The sequence below is a fragment of the Equus przewalskii genome, chromosome 5 (assembly GCF_037783145.1).
Source record: "Equus przewalskii isolate Varuska chromosome 5, EquPr2, whole genome shotgun sequence".
Taxonomy (NCBI): domain Eukaryota; kingdom Metazoa; phylum Chordata; class Mammalia; order Perissodactyla; family Equidae; genus Equus; species Equus przewalskii.
Genome location: NC_091835.1, coordinates 29,459,871 through 29,474,828, shown reverse-complemented (window position 1 = coordinate 29,474,828; position 14,958 = coordinate 29,459,871). Strand labels below are relative to the sequence as shown.

Here is a 14,958-nt window from a genome sequence, read left to right as displayed (position 1 = left end):
TAGACAAAGAAATCAAGGGGAGAGAATGGGGCTGAATAGCCCACGATGATAGGAAACAGAAGAGGAAGTGCCCTGGGCCGGGTGGCCAGTTATTTCAGAGGAGTGACTAGCCCAAAGGACTTCTTGAATGGCTGGACACCCCCTAAAATGGGCAACACACACTCCCCACAGGCTCGGCTCTTGCTAGCCTGAATTTTCCTCCAACCCTCCTCCACTGAACAGTGGCTAAGCTCTGCCCGCTTCACCAGGCACTGCCCCCCAACACCAGCCCAATCATCCTCTCCCCGCCCCATTGTTGTTGTCACACGCCGTCGAGTGGGCTCCGACTGCCGGCGACCCTATGAATGAGTGATGTGCACAGTGTCCTGTCCTCAGCAGCCCCACTCAGCTCCTGTAGACTCAGGCCTGTGGCTTGCTTTATGGAGTCAAGCCATCTCATACTGGGTCTTCCTCTTTTCCTGCTGCCTCTACTTCTCCCAGCATTATTGTCTTTTCCAAAGAATCTGCCTTCTCACGATGCGCCCAAAGCAGGGCAGCCTCAGTTTTATCATTTTTGCCTCCAGCGATAGTCGAGGCTTAAATTTGCTCTGAGACCCACTTGTTCATCTTCCTGGCAGTCCAGGGTGTCTGTGGAGCTCTCCTCCAACACCACATTTCAAATGGAAACATTGTTTTCCCGTCAGCCTTCTTCACTGTCCAGCTTTCACACCCATACACAGTGACTGGGAATACGAGGGTGTGGACAACCTTGGCCTTGGTCTCTAATGACCCTTCCTTTCCCTCGGTGATCTTTCCTAATTCTTCCATTGCTGCCCTTCCGAGTCTCAGTGTTGATTTCTTGGCTGCGGTCTCCATTTAAACTGATGACTGAACCAAGATGAACGGTTTCCACATCTTCCTTGTCTACGTTAAAGTTACGTGGTCCTTCTGGAGTCATGATTTTTGTCTTCTTGATGTTCAAATGCAGTTCTGACCCATAGCCCAGCCCCACAGCCTTCTAATTATTGGACACCAGACTCTCCTGAGTCTGAGAAGACTCCGGAGGTCACCCGTTCATTCTCCCTCAGAACTCAGGAGGCCCTCTGCACTCTTCTTGGCAGGACTGTGGAACCGGCCAAGGACGACAGAGGCTCCTTCAAACACCTGTCCAATTGTTAGAATGCTCTTGTTCATGAACTCAAGCAAAGGCTGCCTCTTAGTGGCTCCAACTGCTAGCCCCAGCCAGGCCCTCTGCTCTGCTCCCTCGGGGCCTTTCTGAAGGCAGTTGCTGAAGGACCTATTTCAGATACTCTAATTCAAGCTTTCTCAATCTTGGCCCTGCTGACATCTGGGGACAGATAACTCTTTGTTGTCAGGAGTTGCTCTGTGCATTGTAGGATGTTTAGCATCCCAGGCCTCCATCCACTAGATGCCAGTAGCAGCCCCTTCAACTCAGTTGTGACAACCAATAATGTCTCCAGAAACTGCCAAATGCCCCGGGGGTAAGGAGGACAAAACTGCCCTGGGTGAGAGTCACTGCTCTCATTGCACCTTGCCAGCTGCTCAGGGGCTCCCACCAGCCCCTATTGTCCGTTGGCTAAAGAGAAACGCCTTCCTCCACCTTGCCTCTCAAGAGTTGTGTCCTGGGGCCAGAGTGAACAGCCAGCAGTCCTCCGGGCGGCTTCCTGGCCCTGAGGCCGCCTGGTTCCCTCAGCTGCCCTGTCAGGAGTTGGAGTGATGGGTGAGCCGCTCACCCCCTGGGCCTTGTTCCTTTCCTCCTCAAGGGTGGCAGTGCAGCCTAATGAGTGGCGACTTTTGCAAGAGTTGAGTGAGTGAGTTTGAGAGCGAGGCCGGTCGTGGAGGGACTGGTTGCTTCTAAGGCTTTCTTTCCCGTTTATCCTTTTTCAAGAACTTTTCTGCAGCAGCCATCTCATGTGGTTCAGCGTCTTCCATGCTGCAGAATGGAAAATGTCATGAGCATTTCCGCCTGGGCTTGGTTTCCAGAGAAGGCATTTTTTGCTGAAGGATCTGCAGCTCGACAGTCCCTGGGAGTGTCTCTCTCCCCCACCCCATCCCCTGATGCTCACCCTCCACCTTCCACACACCCTGGGCCTCAGGGTTATCCAACAGGGAAACCGGGGCAAGAAAGAGACAGGCCCCATCTCCAGAAAGGCCAGAGCGGAGAAGCAGGATTCCTGCCTCATCAGGTGTCCTGTGCACCCAGCGCAGGAGGCCTGAGCAACAGGCCCTGTTCAGTGTGGCCTGACTCAGGAATGTGTTGGCTGAAATGCCTGGCTTCCACCCCAAACATAACACAATCGCCCATGTCCCCAGAGTCACAAAGTTCCCTTACTGTGCTTCCAGTTTGCTTGGTGAGAAGATGGGCAGAGGGGCATCATCAGGTTGGACGCTCACCTGGTGTGCCAGAGCCTGCACTGTGAGCCTTGGGCAAGAGCCCTGCTGGAGAGCGCCACCCCATGTGGCTCTGTCATCGTCTCCCAGTTCCCTGCTCACTAATGAGGTCTCCTAGGCCGCCTGAGGTTGTCAGAAGGCCTGTGTGGTGAGACCTCAATTGACAGGCCCTCCGGGAATACAGTTCCTCTGTAATTAAATTCTTATGTTAAAAAAAAAGTCTTCATCAATCATACAAAACAAGCTGCCTGCATTTGATGTGTGTGGGTTGTGGGAAGATTCGGGAAGAAGTGGAAGGGGGCGGGCCTTCACAGAGGTGCTGCGGACCTCCCTGTCTCCTGCGGGTTTCCCCGCCTTGGCCAGTGAGAGCCTCGTGCCCCATCCTGGACGGGGTGCTTGCTGCCCACAAGGTCCAGTGAATAAGCACGAGGTTATTTGCTGGGGGAGATGGGTCCCCTGCACGAGGCGTGTCTGGGAAAGGGCTGGCCCAGTCCTGGTGCTGACCTGACTCTCGGCTGGCCGGGCTCTCAACAGGCGGCTTGCAAGCCAGAGCGACGTTGCCGCGGGGGTCCCCGCAAGGCCACGCCGTTGCCCCCGTGACGCGCGCGCACGCGGGGAGGAGGGGCGTGGCTGCGCAGGGCAGCTGGAGGCCTACTGTGTGCGGCGGTGCGCCGGGCGCGGTGGGGTCTGCGGGTGGGGCCGGTGAGCGGGTGGGCCAGATCGTCCCGAGGGGTGTCGTAGTAGGGAAGGGGCCTCAGCCGAGCGCTGGGCAACCGGGGCGACCTCCGGAGGGACGGGTGGGCTGCGAGGCCCCGATTCAGCCTGGCGAGCGGCCCCTGGTTTGGGGAAGTCTGACGCCCGCGGGCCTTGTGACAGGGCGGGCCCGCGTCTCCGTGGCTCTGCCCTGGCCTCCCAGCTGTCCCTGCTGGAGGGCTTCTCCACGGTAGCCTTCCATCACCCTCCCGGGCCGCGGTCCTGCCGTGCTCAGCACCGGGCCTCCGGAGCGCCCGTGGAGAGCTCTCTGCCCAGCTCTCAGGAGCCCTGGGGCTCCCGAGTAGGACTCATTATGGGAGGAGGTGGAGAGGGAAGGGACCGCGAGGGTCTGCTTCAAGCAAGGCAGCGTCCAAAGGGTCCCATGCAGGAGGCAGTGGCACAGGCTGCCCTTGGATGTGCCGAGCGCTTCCTGGTGGTGCTGAAGGTCAGGGAGCGCACTCTGTTCTGGAGGGCTTCCTGGAGGAAGCAGAGCATGAACCGAGCCTCAACTGTGGACAGGAATTGAAGGAGAGGAGGCTCAGAGCTGGGAGATGAGTTACAGGCGTGGGGCTGGGGATGAACAAGGCCTGTCTTGGGGATTATGATTAGATACGCCTGGCTGAAGCAGAGCTGTGTGGAAAGAAGCAGGGGGCAAGGCCAGCATGGTGGGGGAACCACAACCGCCTGGCTCCTGAGTGCCTGATTATGGTGTCTCAATGTTGCACTGTAGGCAGTGGGGTCTTTTTGAGTGTGGTGGAAAAGGTGATAGAAAATGATGCTAGTCGTGTTTTTGCATGATTAATCTGGCACCTGTGTTCACAGGGATTAGAGGAAAGAGAATCTGGAGACAGATACCCTTTCAGGCAACCTTTGCAATGGTCCAGGAGCCCAGTGAAGATGATGCAATTGGGGGTTTGCTTCCAAAATGCAGCTGGGGAGAGAGTAGGGGGTTGTTAGGAAGGAATGGATGGAATCTCTTTTCCAGAAACTCCTAAACCAGTGGAAGCCCCACCTTCCACATCTGCTGTGCACAGTTAAGCTGCCAGACCTGTCCGTCCCCCGGGGTCCTCCCTCAGGTCTGCAGCGCCCCCCTCAAATCACTGCCCCCTTTGCCTGAGCCTGTCACAGGAGTCTGTGCAAAGCAGGAAATGGAGGGCAGAAGACCAAGCAAATGGCTTTGTGTTTCCTCCAGTGTCTCTGGGTTGTTCTCCAGCCACCTGCTTAGAGTTTTGATAAGCCAGATGTTTCTTTAGAAGAGCAAGCAAACCAGCCAGCCAGGGACACTGCACAGTGCAGCCATTACTCAAACACTGGTAGGACCGGAGGTCGTTTTTAAAAAGGACAGAGTCAGCAGCTGACCTGAATCTCCTTTTTGAGAACCAGAGACCAAGAGGGGGAAAATGTCTCCTTGACTGTGTTTGGGGTCGTAAGAAGTGTGTGTCCTGGTCCATGGGGATGCTCCACTATTGGTACAGCGGCCTGTGGTGTGGAAGGGACCAGAGAGGGGATCCATTCCTTCTCCCCACCTGGCTGGCAGAACCAAGGCACTCCTGCTTGCAGGGTGGATTATAATTCAGTTTTTCTGAGCACAGCAAGAGAATGCCAAATTGCAGCCTTTCCCGAGACCACTTGTGATCCTCTCTAGTCACAAGGTTGGCCTTGACTTATGGTTCATTAGGACTTCCCTGGTCCTCTCCACCTTTCAGCTTCAACCCAAATACTCATTTCAGAGCTGGAGGGTTCTCTCCTGCTTTAGCGTCTGTTATGGTGAGGAACTCCAGGTAACCCACGTCTGCACCGTAGGCAGGCTAAGGAGCCAGAAGGAAATGGAGCCCACGCTGGGTGCCATGGAGGGGGACGAGGGGGAGAGCTGGCCGAGGAGCTGTAACACTTTGTAAAGTTGGATATTAAACCTGTAGCAGCAAAACCAGCTTTGTTCCCTGCCCCCTGCCATATTTACGGTACTTACCTTCTGTTGGGTGTGCCATCCACATGAACTACTGAATTGGAAAGGAATTTTTAAACATTGTCAGGCCAAACCTGCTTTAGCTGTCGTTTAAGACCCAGAGTGGAGTCAGCTTTGGATCTGTCCTCCTCCAGAGAGGGAAAGGCAGGCTGGACCCAGCCGATTGTGCCAGCATCGCCACATTGGTTGTTAAAACACTGAAAAACTTCAGCTGCCCTGAGCCCCCCAAAGGCCCTGTGCCCCTCTAGGACCCTCCCAGCCCCCCACATTCCAGCAGCTCACAGTGAATGCTGGAGCAGGACTCTGCTCCTGCCCGCTCCCAGGGCCCACTCCCAGCAGAGGGGCCGCACTGGCTGCTAACGTTTTGAGCAGCTCTCTGTAGCCTGTGGGTTATGCCAAGTCCCTTGACGCTGGGTCTTAGCATTTCCTGCTGCTTTATTTTTCCCTTATTAAGATAGAAATTGTACTTGTCAAAACCCCACTCACTCTCTTAGGCCCAGCCCAAAGGTCACTTTGTCTCTGAAGTCTGTCCTGGTGAGAATGGGTCAGTACCTCTTTGCCCACATCGACACTGGTTTATACTTCTGTTACGGACCTGGTGATAGCTAACCTCACCTTACAGCAGTGGTGCACGGCACGGGCGCTTTTGCCTCCAGCGGACATTTGGCAATGTCTGGAGACATTTTGGTTGCCACAGCTAGAGGCAGGTCCTCCTGCCATCCAGTGGATATGAGGCAAGGGATGTTGCTGAACATCCTACAATGCACAGGACGGCCCCCACAACAAAGAAGGATCCGGCTCAACACGTTAACTGAGCCAAGGTCCAGAAACCCTGTATCAGAGAGACCTACGTGTCTCCAGGTCTGTCCAGCTCCTGTCTGTGAGTTCCTTGAGGGCAGGACACTGCGATTTGTCCTCCCTGCCCCCACCCTCCAGGAACCAGGGCGATCCTTTGCGTTTAGTTGGACACTCAATCAATGCACTGAATTGAATTCGTTTAGTTAAATTGAATCAAATTGCATTGAACCTCAGCTCTCCCACTCACAGGCACGTACGCCGGGCACGCTGTGCCTTAGCTTAAGCTGTCTTTTGCTTCAAAAGCAGAAAGTGAAGACGGCACCGCCCATGCCCACTTGGTGGCCTAGACCAGGCCCCCGACAAGATGGACGCAGGGGCTTGGGGACAAAGGTGAGCATTGTAAGGCCTGTGAACTGAGTGAGTAGTTTGAGCTCCTGATTCACTGTGCATCTCAGGGTCACCAGGAGTAGCTCTCTGCCCTTCTAGTCACCCCGAAGACGGGACTGAGCAGGCTGCCACAGGGATCTGGGCAGTTGTAGGCAGAGCGAAAGTGCAGGGCCGTCCGAAACGTGGGCCAAGGGGCATGTGGTGCGCAGCGGGCAGCAGTCTTGCCTTGGAGCCCACTGCACGAGGGAAATGTTTCTTCCCTCTACACCAGGACTACAAAGTCTGCCCTTGACCTGTGGGCTTAGTCCCTCGGTTGTAAATGGGAATAATAAATTCTCACCTGCTTTGAGGCAGGGCTGGACTGGTTATCTCGTGGGCCTCCCTGCAACAGGCTAAGTGTTCTATGTGTATTACTTCATTTACCCCTCTGTTCCACGGAGGAGGCCACAGAAGCACAGAGATGGCGTTCCTTTCCCAGGGTTACATAGCTAGAAGACGGTAGAGCCAAACCCAGAGGCCACCCCTTGCCCACTCTGGAACACTGCCTCTTCCTTTCCTTCCATCTCTCCGCTCGCTGCGTCTACCCATCCTTGCACCCTCTTTGTGGGTCTTGAAAGCATGAGGCCGCTTTGCCTGGTATTGTGAGCCGTCCTTGGAGTACACCCAGTGATCTCTGGGCTTTCACTCGCTGACTAGAAGCAAAATTGGACAGGATTAAACCTGGAGCTTTCCTTTGCTTCAAGGTTAGGTCTTCTGTTCCATCCAGAATAGCCTGCTGCCCCCAGCTGTTTCTCATGGTTTCAAGCGGATCTAAAGTAACAAGGGAGCTATCTTGCCCGGTGGCAGCTGGTATTTCTGTGTCCTGAAGAAAGTGGATACTCGAGAGTGGAGCTACCCAGAAACGAGGGGCAGCACGCTGGCCGGCCAGGAGGCAAAGGAAGCTCGGCGTCGTTTCCCGGCCTCTCAAGGGTGTATCTGATTTGGGCGCATTTGGTTTGGTTCGTCTCATATCCAGAGAGGTTCTTCTTTTCTCCCTAAGTGACATCTCTCTTGAGCACACAATTCCCTCTTTTCAAGGTGAGTAATCCCGTCTCTGGCTGTTCACAATTATTAATTAGTGAATAGAGAGGCGACCAAACGAAATTAGCTATTGGGCCACAGTTTGGGATGGAACCAAAGGGAGGGGAAAGGCCTCAGTTTGCTTTTTCTCCTAAAAAAAGGAGACACTTCAAAACGTACCACACTTTCCAAGGGTCATTTATGATAGTCCCTCTGAAATGTCTGTCCCCAGCATCTTCGCTCTCTGTGAGGAAAGATTACAGGTGGCTCTCTGGTCAGCAGTGGGGGTCCCACAGGGTTCTCCAGAGAGCACGCCGGCTTTGTCATTGACTGGGAGAGCACGAGCCACCGTTCTCTGGGGGGCGGGGAGATGGTGCCCCTCAACCCCATCTGCTTGTCCATGCAGGCCCAGGACAAGTAGCCCCCTCCCCTCTGTCTCTCTTTCTCTCTGTCTTTCTCGTCTTCACTATACCCAGAGCAGAGAGACAGACATTGATATTCAACTAAGCTTTCTTGCCATATAATTACGTCTTCTCTTTTAAGGCTCGTTACAACCCTCTCCATTGATTGGACCCAGAGACTGAGGCTAAGATGTGCAGACTTCCTCAGGGCCACACCTAGTGAGGAGCAGTATCAGGCACTGACTGCGCTCTCCACATTCAGTGCCCATGGTCTTAGGGGCTTATAACTAATAAATGCCTACTTTGCCAGGAAGACCAAAATAGCACATGAGAAAGGCTTTGAAAGGAGAGAAGTGCTAAATGAGGAGACACCGAGCGCTCGGCTTTCTGGAAGCCTGCCGTCCAGGTTAACCACAGAGCGGTGGGCGGGCTGTGGGAGAGAGAGCCGCACACACGCACCTGCTCGCTGCTCTGAGCCCACCTCCCAGGAGGGACTTAGAACCCGATGCCACCTCCTGGCTTCCTCAGCAACGCGCCACAGGCAGTCACCCTCCTCGCTGGTGGTGTGGTAATTGCTCTCCCAGGCTGTGGAGGCAAATTCCTTCCCCGTTGCCTGCCTCTTCTGCTGCCCTGCCTTCCCTCTGCTCTCCTCTCCCTTTCTTTCTGCTCTTTGGAGATGACAGGTCTGCCTCACCCACTGAACTCTGTCCCTCTGTGCATTCTACGCTCTGTCTGGCTTCCCTTCCTCCTCCTGCCTCTGCCTGGTTGATTTTCCTATCGGACCCTTGAGGACGTGTTGCATCCTTTCTTCCCCCTCTTCTTCTCCAAAGTGAATTTGTGCTTATGATGAACAGATGTCATTGTCACAGAGTTACTGATGACCCACCCCACCTCTCGCACCCTTCCCTCCGCTCTCTGGTTCCCACATTCCATTCTGCTTTCTGCCACTGGCTCTGCTGCTGAACCCCAGCCTGCCCTGAGTTTCCTCACTCGGATCGACTAGAAAGCTAAGCAGCCCCTCCCGGCTTTCCGCCGGCCGTCAAGTGGTCCTTCGGCCCCACCTCGCTTCTTTAGGCACCCAGAAAACTTTCGGGTGGGTTGCCGTGGAGACACTGGAGTCTTCCTGTGGCCCCTTCTTCCACTCGCTTATGCAACCTGCCCTCTTTCCGGATTGCTGTGATGTGCAGGGAGGTTTCTTAAATTAATCCTGTCAAAATAGCCTTCGAATTCTTTTGGAGCAGGGATTTTTTTTTTTTTTATCTCACAAGACACAAACTGTTCAAGGGAAGAACTGGGAACAAAGACAACTTGGGAGGAATGGAGGGAGCTTGGAGAGCATTTAGAGGAAAGCGTGGAAATGATTGATGGGCTGGAAAATGGGACCCCAGATGCGAGGTGAGAGGAAGGGGGATTATTTAACTGGGAAGACGAGGCTGACAGGTGACCTCGTAACAGGCTGCAAGTTTGCGAGGGTTGGGATATGGAGGCTGGCGATCAGCTGGCTCCTCCTCACCACCAGAGAAGGAAAGATGCTACAGTGGGAGATAGGGAGCGTGAAGCCGCGGGAGGAACTTCTTCCACAGCGTGTGGCCGATACAGCGAGGGGCGGGGCATGGGATCTTCCGCCAGGCCGTCTCCCTAATGGGATGGGCCCTGCAGTGTCGAGGGACCTCGTCCACCGACCTCCTAGCGCAGACGCTCCCAATCGCTTATCCTCAGATTAGTGCCTCCATGGCAGCATAGGCATCTGCTGGGCACGTGTTGAAAATACAGTTTCCTGGGCCCCACGCAGAGCTCTCGGTTCCGAACTTCTGGGAGGGAAGTCCAGGAGTCCGTTTTTACAAATTCCCCTGGAGGAGTCATATGCTTAGGTCGCTGAGAACCATGGGCTGGCATGTGGAGAAAGAGCAAACACCTCCCCAGATTCTTCTGTTGTCCCATTCAGTGTCCAGCAAGCTCTTTCGCCATCCACGAACCTTCCCAGGGCCCAGGCCACAGCTGCCCGCGTTCTCCATCCGGTGTGCATACTTCCTTCCTTGCACTGGGCCCCGTGATCAGCGCTGCCCACGGCCCTGAGGCCCTGGGCCTCTCCTCGGGCGTGGGCTCCACGGTGCGGGGAAAGACGCCCGCCCACGTCCTTGCTCTTGTTGCACTGGCAGCCTCTGAAGTCTTAGGTGGCAGCTGTGTGGAGGTTTCCAGTACGGAGAAGTCCCTCAGAGCCCACGCCACCCCACAGGGAAAGAGCCCGGGGGCGTCAGAGGCTGCGCCTCTCCTGCGCAGGTCTTTCCGCTGCTCCTGGCGGCAGCTCCTTTCTCTGGACGTGGGGGAGGCTGAGCCAGATCAGCTCCACAGTCCTTCCAGCTCTTCCTGTCTGTCTCTGCTGGCCGTTTGAAGAATTGCAATGCTTGAAGATCTTGAAGAGTATACAATCTTAGATTCAGGGCAGGATTTCCTAGTGGAATGTTTTAGGCTCAGTGATTTTCTTCTGTTTGTGTCGTTTGTCTTGGGAAAGCTGGGATCGCAAGGAAGAATGCACTCACACGCGCCTCTCCTGTTAACTCAGCCCATGGGCGAGGCTGCTGCTCACCACGGCGTGGACTGACGCTCCTTTCACTTGGTGGCAGCATGCCAAACTACAGACGCGGTTCTTTGTCCTTGAACACCTTTTGTATAAGTGTGGAGTCTGTAATCAGAGAGCCCCGTTCATGGGGAGAATGGCCATGCTGGGGAGGGACCATTATTTCAAGGCCTTACTTGCTTTATCCCTGCTGAGTTCCAAACTGCAGTGGTATTTTTAAAAAAGGAGCAGCTCCAATGGAGAGTCTTAACTTTGCTTCTGAGGTGTTGGAAACAAACCACACCCTGGTATTTAAAAAAAGGTAAACTTATGTATAAGAAAAGTTGCTAGTTGTCTACCCCAGCATCTGACCTAGGCTTCCTCTTTAGTAACTGAACCCTGATTTTCAGCTTGGCACATTACTACCTAGACTAAAAGGACTAGATTTTCCAGTCTCCTGTGAGACTTGGTGACAATTTCTGGCTAATGAGAGATATAAGCTAAGTACTGTATGCTATAATTTAATAGCCTTAAAGCTGGGGGTGGGGAGGAATGAGCCCTTTTTTCCCCTTCCTTCCCCCTTCCTGCTTCCTGGAATGCAGTTGTAATGGCTGGAGTTTTAGCAGCCGCATTAGACCATAAGATGGAAACCAAGCATTGAGAATGGCAAAGCAGAAAGATGAGAGCCTGAGTCTCAGTGACCATGAGCCACCATCTCAGACATCTCCCTTTAAACAGCTTTATTTGAGAGAAAAATAAAGCCACTATCACTTTTTGTTTCATTTATGCAGCTGAGCCAAATTCAAATTGTTACATATGGGTTTCAGGTGAACCAGCGTAGACAGTACGCTTGAAGCTCAAAGACAAAGGATGTCCTTGGCAGCGGATGCCACAGGTGAACTGTTCTGAGCGGCAGACTTCTGATGTAACGCAGCAAGGAAAGGACAGACTGTGATGTCAGGCTAGGTGTGACATGCGCCTCTGCCTCTGATAACCATGACCTTGACCAGGTTATACTCTTGAGTCTCAATTTGTAAATTAGGATAATAATCTCTACCTCACAGGCTATTCATAAGTATTAGGTGGCATATTCATAAGATGTCTTACATACGTAAAAGTGGTGGCCGTGTGTGTCCACCTGGCCCCAGGTGTCCCACTGTGCTCTGGAGCTATACAGATGAATACAGGACCCCTGCTCCCACACGCAGGCTGCTGGGGGGCATCTTAGCGTCATGGCTGGGGGCCAAGCATTAAGCGTGTGTGTGTGTCTCCCTGGGCCATGATGCAGACTCCAGAGATCTTCCTGTGTGCACCAGAGATTGAACGGTGCTGTCTCAGGGCGGGGCTCTTGGCCTTTGCTCCCTGGGGCCTGCCGCTTGGGGTGTCCTCCTTTCTCCTTTACTCCTCTGAATCCTACCTGTTTTTAGGTAGGATTGATGAAAGGCCCATTGACGTCCTTTCTCTTCCTTGATGGCATCCAAGCTATTCCAGTCATTCCTTGACATTTTACTGAGTTTATTTCAAAACCACACAGTTCAGGGCTTAACTTAATCTCCTGCTGGGGTGTATGCATGTCCATCCTCTCCAACTGAACTATATCTTCTTGAAGGCAGAGAGCTGGTCTTAGAATTCTTTCTATGTGGAATATATAGTAAGGGCTCAGTGTTGTTAGTGAGAAAGCAGTTTTCCAGGTGAAGAATTCTTTTTCTGTGAGAACTGTGATCAGGCCTGTGGTCCTTTTCTGTCTGCTGTGGCTGCCAATGGCGGAATGAGGCAGAAAGGGAAAGAGTGAGCAGGAGTGAGCAGGGCGAGGCACAGGCATCGCCTGGCCAGGACTCTGGGCCCAGCACAGGGCAGTGTGGCCAGGCGGACATGGAGAGCCTTCCTCCCTCCTCCCCAGGTGTGAACTGAATGACAAGAGACAGTTTCTCACCTAAGCAAACCTCCACGTCAAAGAAATTCCCTCATCAAAGCCCTCCCAGTGGCTGTAACAGGCTGCCAGCCATCCCGGGGTGAGGACTGTCTCCTCCCAGGAGCGAGTTCTTGCAATCCCACAGACTCAGTCTCAGCTCTCAGAGGGACCACAGCCTCGCCCAGGAGCCACCCCTGATTCTCCTCGCCCCATCACGCGCTCCCCTTGGCTGACTCATAGCACTGTCTGTCCTCAGGAGTTAGCTGTGAGGATCAGGAGACAAGCCTCCTTGGAGGGCTTCCAGTTTTCCTAGAAATCCACCTCAGCTGATCCAATAATACACTGGGAATATCTTGGAAAACACTAGAATGATCCTTTTTTCCTTCTGTATCATTTCTATACTCCTATTTTTATAAAGCCCACATTATTTTGACCTGGATCAACTAATACCATAGTCCAAATAACTTACCACCCTGTACTAACCTAACCAGTTAGAGCTGCCAGAGGCCATGCGGGCCTCCGCTCCTTCTCCCTTCGCAGGGGGTTCCCTCCCAGTCTGCTCGGGCGCTCGGTGGAGGAGCACTTACAAGGGCCCCGTGTATGCTCGTCACCGGAGTCTTCTCCCCACCCTCCCCATCTTCCTGTTTTCCAGCCTTGTCTGTCTGTCTGCCTTCTGGAGGCGATCTGTGTGTGAGAACAGACATGATGTGCATGTGGGAGGTTGGGGAAGATAACCTGGGAGTTCTCTTTCAGCCTGAGTCCTCCTCTTGCTGAGCATCTTGGTGACAGTGAAGGTTCTGAGGGTTGGATAAAGAAGGCAGAGCATGTCAACTGCCAGTGAAGTCCCGTGGAGAGGGGGAAGGCAAGGGAGGTTCAAATAGCAGTCGGGCCCGCCTTAGCAGCAGCTGCAGGTGTGGTACCAAACTCAGCAGCAGGCCCAGAAGCCAGGAGGCCGGTGCCATCACCCGCTCCATGTCTGGCCGCCACCACAACACCACGCTTTGGGAGCTGGGTTACAGAGAGCACGATGAGTCCTTGGCCTCTCCGAGGGCAGCCCTAATGTCAGTCAGCTGGCGCAGCCCCACCACCGCTGGTGTGAGTCCTTGGACCTCGATGAGAGAGGGGAGATCAGAGTGAAGGCTGATGCCCCTTTTTAGCTCTTTTTCTTCCATAATTGGTGTGGTATTGAGGTCTCTAGGTGAATGTGTATAAGAATAAAAGAACATTAACTAGAAATGTCAGCGCAAAAGGGGAAATGCAATTTTTACAGACATCTCTGATAGTTTGTGACTCAAGACTGGGCAGTGACAATCAAGGGACACGCCTCGTTCACAAGGTGCCACTCCAGTGGAAGAGGCTGGGAGTGACCTCACGTCAGTGAGGCCCGCACTGTTACATAAACCCATAATCCTGAGCGTGCCGGCCGAGTGCAGACTTAGCAAGGATCAGAAGAGGAGAGGACTGAAGTTATGTGGTGGAAATGTACCACAGACTGCTGTAGAAACAAAGATATGGGTAATGGTTTCTTAGGACAGTTCATGAAAGAGGGGCAGAGGCACAGTAGTCTGTCTTCTGCTAGAAGCCTCATCGGGCCCAAAGCAGCGCCTCGAGCTCTGCTCCGCCACGGAGGCCTGGGAGATCCCTCTGAGAGGAGGAAAGGGAGCCGCCGCAGAGACAGCGTGCTGGGCTCAGCTCTGAGCAGAGAAGAAGAGCTGGTCGGAGTGAGGACAGCATGGAGGAGAGTGGCCAGACATTCTAGGGTCCCTGCTCAGAAAAAGAGAGACTATTACAACAAAACAGCCCGCAGACACTGGGAAAGGATGTTTCAGAAAGCACAGAGAAGAGAATGGTCTTGTGAACCGTGCAAGTCTCTGAAAGGGAAGGCAGCTCAAGAAGCGTAGAACGCGCAGAGGCGGCTCCGGCCACGAGCCAGGCCACAAGGAGCGTGAGGACGACCTGCAGGCGGGAAACAGTACGAGTAAGGTTACAGAGGCGCTGAGCAAATGCATGTACAGTATCTACCTGTCCTAATGGCTTGAAGTCTGTCTCAACCAATTTTATCTTAAATGGTGAAGGGCCTCCTGATATTTTCTTAGCGCTTCTGACAGTGATCTATGGAGTGCCTATGGGGGCCAGAGAAAGCAAACATTTTGATTTTCTAAAGTCCAGAGGCGCAGAAGAGGAAGCGTGGTGGTGCTCCCTGGTAGACTCTTAGAATGGATTCCCTAAACATGGCATGTGTGTGCTTTAGAAAGAAATCAGTAATTTCAGGAACGCATCAAATTAACTGGATTTTCTTTTGTTCTGTGGTTACTAGGCTTAGATCAAAAGAATACTTAAGATAGTGTTGATTTCAGTAAGGCATTTAGAAACATGTATCATGGGTTTTTTTGGTGAAAAATAGGTTTGTAATTGATTGGCCAACTCTGATCAAAGAATATGGATTAACAGACTGATGTCAGTCTGGAAAGGGTCTCCAGTTCAATGCCATGGGGCTCTGGCCTGGTCAACGTGTCTGCCGTTGAAAAGGCAAAAAGGAAACATCGAATTTGTTGAAGACACCAAGTTGGGAGAGATGACTAATACCATGAGTAGAAAAAAAATATTTACAAGATCTATACTGGCTTCTTACTTAACGTGGCAGGAGACCAAACATGCTTGATATGCTTCCTAAGAACTTCCACATAAAATACCATAAATATGCAACAAGTTTAAAGCTGACAGTCACATTATA

General features: G+C 53.2%; 1 protein-coding gene across 9 annotated transcripts in view; it reads left to right on the top strand.

Moving 5' to 3' along the window:
- CACNA1C (calcium voltage-gated channel subunit alpha1 C) overlaps positions 1–14,958 on the top strand; it is a 680,887-nt gene that overhangs the window by 359,362 nt on the left and 306,567 nt on the right. The gene's annotated exons all lie outside the window — the stretch shown is intronic.